This window comes from Mytilus edulis, unplaced genomic scaffold, assembly GCF_963676685.1.
Source record: "Mytilus edulis unplaced genomic scaffold, xbMytEdul2.2 SCAFFOLD_2288, whole genome shotgun sequence".
Taxonomy (NCBI): Eukaryota; Metazoa; Mollusca; class Bivalvia; order Mytilida; family Mytilidae; genus Mytilus; species Mytilus edulis.
The window spans coordinates 1-6,841 of record NW_027268766.1 but is presented as its reverse complement, the minus strand read 5'-3'; the positions used below and the strand labels follow the sequence as shown (position 1 = coordinate 6,841).

The 6,841-nt window shown below is 31.6% G+C and overlaps 1 long non-coding RNA gene across 1 annotated transcript; it reads left to right on the top strand.

Moving 5' to 3' along the window:
* Window positions 1-1,626: 1,626 nt before the first annotated feature.
* Window positions 1,627-5,893, top strand: LOC139508586 (uncharacterized). Its single transcript, XR_011661337.1, has 3 exons — window positions 1,627-1,693; window positions 3,601-3,804; window positions 5,711-5,893. It is a non-coding gene; the product is annotated as an uncharacterized lncRNA (long non-coding RNA).
* Window positions 5,894-6,841: the final 948 nt, after the last annotated feature.

Below are 6,841 nucleotides of genomic sequence, written 5' to 3'. Positions count from 1 at the left end.
CTACTGAGATGTATATCTTTATTTTAAAAGTGCAGTTTTAAGTCTGGGAAAAAAAATAAAGTCTGACAGGAATAGGATCCCAGTTAGGGCAACCAGTCCGGTACCCACGAATGTAGTTCTTAAAAAAAATATATAACTTTTGTTATAAATTGTGTAGTGTTATTATTTCACTAGTTCTGTAACTGAATGTAGTTTTATTTGAAAGGGTAGGCTTTCTAGTTTGAATTTCTGTAAAAATTTTGATTGATTTAAATGTAATCTGGCGTCAGTACATAGAGTAAATTGCCTAAATTCTAGCCTTTATTCTTTCCCGGAAGTAGACAGACTGACCCTGTTGTCAATAAAAACAAAATTTTGCAACGGAATGCCGGTCATGAGGCACTGAGATTGCACTTAGACACTTCTAAATGAATGCCTAACATGAACCAGAAGTCCCAAGGTGGCTATCAAAATTATTTATTGAACAGGACCCTATGTATTTACTATGATTTTCAATGCGTTCCAATGGGGCAAATAATTGGGTCCCCGTTCCTGTCAGAGAGCATGTTTTGAACATTTTAATCTGCAATTGTCAGCTCATTTTTAAAGTTTCATGGATGAAATTTGGCTACAGGCTTCAAAATTTAATAAGGAAAACAATGGTGTAATTATTTTTAAAATTTGAATTAAACTTTTTAAATTAAATTGAAATTTAAATTTATGAAATTTAAAAAAGTTTGTTTTTCAATTTAAAGTTTAAAAGGGGGTCACAGAAAGGTCATAGTTGTCTGTAATATGTATTCCTACACTTGCAAGTTAAAATGGAGGGATTTTTGAAAAATATCAGCAAATAGTATTAGAAAAAGTCACAGGGAAAGAAATAATAAATGTGTTATATGGGATCAGGGGACAGTGAAAGATGGAAAATATGGGCTTATTTCTTTCTAATATCTTATTTCTGGGACCTGGAAACAGAAAATAAACCCATAGTTTCAGTTTTAGGTTTTTAATAAGTTTTTGATAAATTGTGGCTATTAAATAAATCATTTAAATGCCACGGTTCAGTTATGAAAGTTGTGTGCGAATCCAGCTAACATTTATTTAGAGCCGCATCACATACATAGCCACATATTATTGTGTGAACTCAGAAACACTTGCCAGGGGCTCTCTAATTTTACATTTTTTGGAAGATATTTAAGGGGTAGGGCTATAATATAGCTTATACAAGCAATTTAAACTCAATGTACAACAATTTAAGACTCCCTTTTAAAGATTTTGATGGTCCTTAAAAGGACCGTTAATTTTATCTGTATCTATTTCAGCAGTAAATGAATAGAGCTATATCTTCCTTGGTTTTGGATCTTTTGGAGATCTGCTTCTGGTTAAGGAAACACTTAGTGCTCTTTTAATAGTTTCACTGTTTGAATTTCATTTTAATTAATGCTTCTTTCCTAAGTTTCATTTTTAAAAGTTCCTGCATTATTAACTTGTCTTTGTTATCTATATTCAGGTTGGTGAACTTGGACTAAAGTACATGGATCCCAGCCACCAACAGTTTCAGTGTCCAAGAGAACACACATATGAACTAGTGGGACATTTAGAGCAGTCAAAAGTACAACAACGCACAGTAGCGTTAGGCGGTCAGGAAGATCAAGGATTTCCCTTCACATCTGTTAAACTATAGGAGGTGCTGTTTGACTGGTTTTAGCTACAAGTGAGAACTTCTCTGCATCTAGCCTCTTATATTGTATTTTAAATGAACTTAGCAGACTATTTGAAGACTTTGTCTCATATTTTATACCATTGTTTATGGGGTATGCTTGTTTTGCATATGTAATTCTTTAAAACAGAAGATTTTTTAATTTTAATTGAAAAAAATAATATTTTTAATTTATTTTTAAACAAATTTTGGTTTCAACTAGATTTCCATACAAAGAATGAATTTGTCTACCTTATGCAATTTACAGAATGTAAATATCTCTTGAAATAAAAAAGTTTTGCTGATTTTTAGCATATTTTCTTCATGAATTTAAGATTTTCTCCGATCAATTTTCTGGTATTTGAGATGTTATAGATAAGGATCTATAATTCTGTAACTGTTTGATCAAATTTTTTGAAACTTTGCACAATAACTACTGAGATGTATATCTTTATTTTAAAAGTGCAGTTTTAAGTCTGGGAAAAAAAATAAAGTCTGACAGGAATAGGATCCCAGTTAGGGCAACCAGTCCGGTACCCACGAATGTAGTTCTTAAAAAAAATATATAACTTTTGTTATAAATTGTGTAGTGTTATTATTTCACTAGTTCTGTAACTGAATGTAGTTTTATTTGAAAGGGTAGGCTTTCTAGTTTGAATTTCTGTAAAAATTTTGATTGATTTAAATGTAATCTGGCGTCAGTACATAGAGTAAATTGCCTAAATTCTAGCCTTTATTCTTTCCCGGAAGTAGACAGACTGACCCTGTTGTCAATAAAAACAAAATTTTGCAACGGAATGCCGGTCATGAGGCACTGAGATTGCACTTAGACACTTCTAAATGAATGCCTAACATGAACCAGAAGTCCCAAGGTGGCTATCAAAATTATTTATTGAACAGGACCCTATGTATTTACTATGATTTTCAATGCGTTCCAATGGGGCAAATAATTGGGTCCCCGTTCCTGTCAGAGAGCATGTTTTGAACATTTTAATCTGCAATTGTCAGCTCATTTTTAAAGTTTCATGGATGAAATTTGGCTACAGGCTTCAAAATTTAATAAGGAAAACAATGGTGTAATTATTTTTAAAATTTGAATTAAACTTTTTAAATTAAATTGAAATTTAAATTTATGAAATTTAAAAAAGTTTGTTTTTCAATTTAAAGTTTAAAAGGGGGTCACAGAAAGGTCATAGTTGTCTGTAATATGTATTCCTACACTTGCAAGTTAAAATGGAGGGATTTTTGAAAAATATCAGCAAATAGTATTAGAAAAAGTCACAGGGAAAGAAATAATAAATGTGTTATATGGGATCAGGGGACAGTGAAAGATGGAAAATATGGGCTTATTTCTTTCTAATATCTTATTTCTGGGACCTGGAAACAGAAAATAAACCCATAGTTTCAGTTTTAGGTTTTTAATAAGTTTTTGATAAATTGTGGCTATTAAATAAATCATTTAAATGCCACGGTTCAGTTATGAAAGTTGTGTGCGAATCCAGCTAACATTTATTTAGAGCCGCATCACATACATAGCCACATATTATTGTGTGAACTCAGAAACACTTGCCAGGGGCTCTCTAATTTTACATTTTTTGGAAGATATTTAAGGGGTAGGGCTATAATATAGCTTATACAAGCAATTTAAACTCAATGTACAACAATTTAAGACTCCCTTTTAAAGATTTTGATGGTCCTTAAAAGGACCGTTAATTTTATCTGTATCTATTTCAGCAGTAAATGAATAGAGCTATATCTTCCTTGGTTTTGGATCTTTTGGAGATCTGCTTCTGGTTAAGGAAACACTTAGTGCTCTTTTAATAGTTTCACTGTTTGAATTTCATTTTAATTAATGCTTCTTTCCTAAGTTTCATTTTTAAAAGTTCCTGCATTATTAACTTGTCTTTGTTATCTATATTCAGGTTGGTGAACTTGGACTAAAGTACATGGATCCCAGCCACCAACAGTTTCAGTGTCCAAGAGAACACACATATGAACTAGTGGGACATTTAGAGCAGTCAAAAGTACAACAACGCACAGTAGCGTTAGGCGGTCAGGAAGATCAAGGATTTCCCTTCACATCTGTTAAACTATAGGAGGTGCTGTTTGACTGGTTTTAGCTACAAGTGAGAACTTCTCTGCATCTAGCCTCTTATATTGTATTTTAAATGAACTTAGCAGACTATTTGAAGACTTTGTCTCATATTTTATACCATTGTTTATGGGGTATGCTTGTTTTGCATATGTAATTCTTTAAAACAGAAGATTTTTTAATTTTAATTGAAAAAAATAATATTTTTAATTTATTTTTAAACAAATTTTGGTTTCAACTAGATTTCCATACAAAGAATGAATTTGTCTACCTTATGCAATTTACAGAATGTAAATATCTCTTGAAATAAAAAAGTTTTGCTGATTTTTAGCATATTTTCTTCATGAATTTAAGATTTTCTCCGATCAATTTTCTGGTATTTGAGATGTTATAGATAAGGATCTATAATTCTGTAACTGTTTGATCAAATTTTTTGAAACTTTGCACAATAACTACTGAGATGTATATCTTTATTTTAAAAGTGCAGTTTTAAGTCTGGGAAAAAAAATAAAGTCTGACAGGAATAGGATCCCAGTTAGGGCAACCAGTCCGGTACCCACGAATGTAGTTCTTAAAAAAAATATATAACTTTTGTTATAAATTGTGTAGTGTTATTATTTCACTAGTTCTGTAACTGAATGTAGTTTTATTTGAAAGGGTAGGCTTTCTAGTTTGAATTTCTGTAAAAATTTTGATTGATTTAAATGTAATCTGGCGTCAGTACATAGAGTAAATTGCCTAAATTCTAGCCTTTATTCTTTCCCGGAAGTAGACAGACTGACCCTGTTGTCAATAAAAACAAAATTTTGCAACGGAATGCCGGTCATGAGGCACTGAGATTGCACTTAGACACTTCTAAATGAATGCCTAACATGAACCAGAAGTCCCAAGGTGGCTATCAAAATTATTTATTGAACAGGACCCTATGTATTTACTATGATTTTCAATGCGTTCCAATGGGGCAAATAATTGGGTCCCCGTTCCTGTCAGAGAGCATGTTTTGAACATTTTAATCTGCAATTGTCAGCTCATTTTTAAAGTTTCATGGATGAAATTTGGCTACAGGCTTCAAAATTTAATAAGGAAAACAATGGTGTAATTATTTTTAAAATTTGAATTAAACTTTTTAAATTAAATTGAAATTTAAATTTATGAAATTTAAAAAAGTTTGTTTTTCAATTTAAAGTTTAAAAGGGGGTCACAGAAAGGTCATAGTTGTCTGTAATATGTATTCCTACACTTGCAAGTTAAAATGGAGGGATTTTTGAAAAATATCAGCAAATAGTATTAGAAAAAGTCACAGGGAAAGAAATAATAAATGTGTTATATGGGATCAGGGGACAGTGAAAGATGGAAAATATGGGCTTATTTCTTTCTAATATCTTATTTCTGGACCTGGAAACAGAAAATAAACCCATAGTTTCAGTTTTAGGTTTTTAATAAGTTTTTGATAAATTGTGGCTATTAAATAAATCATTTAAATGCCACGGTTCAGTTATGAAAGTTGTGTGCGAATCCAGCTAACATTTATTTAGAGCCGCATCACATACATAGCCACATATTATTGTGTGAACTCAGAAACACTTGCCAGGGGCTCTCTAATTTTACATTTTTTGGAAGATATTTAAGGGGTAGGGCTATAATATAGCTTATACAAGCAATTTAAACTCAATGTACAACAATTTAAGACTCCCTTTTAAAGATTTTGATGGTCCTTAAAAGGACCGTTAATTTTATCTGTATCTATTTCAGCAGTAAATGAATAGAGCTATATCTTCCTTGGTTTTGGATCTTTTGGAGATCTGCTTCTGGTTAAGGAAACACTTAGTGCTCTTTTAATAGTTTCACTGTTTGAATTTCATTTTAATTAATGCTTCTTTCCTAAGTTTCATTTTTAAAAGTTCCTGCATTATTAACTTGTCTTTGTTATCTATATTCAGGTTGGTGAACTTGGACTAAAGTACATGGATCCCAGCCACCAACAGTTTCAGTGTCCAAGAGATCACACATATGAACTAGTGGGACATTTAGAGCAGTCAAAAGTACAACAACGCACAGTAGCGTTAGGCGGTCAGGAAGATCAAGGATTTCCCTTCACATCTGTTAAACTATAGGAGGTGCTGTTTGACTGGTTTTAGCTACAAGTGAGAACTTCTCTGCATCTAGCCTCTTATATTGTATTTTAAATGAACTTAGCAGACTATTTGAAGACTTTGTCTCATATTTTATACCATTGTTTATGGGGTATGCTTGTTTTGCATATGTAATTCTTTAAAACAGAAGATTTTTTAATTTTAATTGAAAAAAATAATATTTTTAATTTATTTTTAAACAAATTTTGGTTTCAACTAGATTTCCATACAAAGAATGAATTTGTCTACCTTATGCAATTTACAGAATGTAAATATCTCTTGAAATAAAAAAGTTTTGCTGATTTTTAGCATATTTTCTTCATGAATTTAAGATTTTCTCCGATCAATTTTCTGGTATTTGAGATGTTATAGATAAGGATCTATAATTCTGTAACTGTTTGATCAAATTTTTTGAAACTTTGCACAATAACTACTGAGATGTATATCTTTATTTTAAAAGTGCAGTTTTAAGTCTGGGAAAAAAAATAAAGTCTGACAGGAATAGGATCCCAGTTAGGGCAACCAGTCCGGTACCCACGAATGTAGTTCTTAAAAAAAATATATAACTTTTGTTATAAATTGTGTAGTGTTATTATTTCACTAGTTCTGTAACTGAATGTAGTTTTATTTGAAAGGGTAGGCTTTCTAGTTTGAATTTCTGTAAAAATTTTGATTGATTTAAATGTAATCTGGCGTCAGTACATAGAGTAAATTGCCTAAATTCTAGCCTTTATTCTTTCCCGGAAGTAGACAGACTGACCCTGTTGTCAATAAAAACAAAATTTTGCAACGGAATGCCGGTCATGAGGCACTGAGATTGCACTTAGACACTTCTAAATGAATGCCTAACATGAACCAGAAGTCCCAAGGTGGCTATCAAAATTATTTATTGAACAGGACCCTATGTATTTACTATGATTTTCAATGCGTTCCAATGGG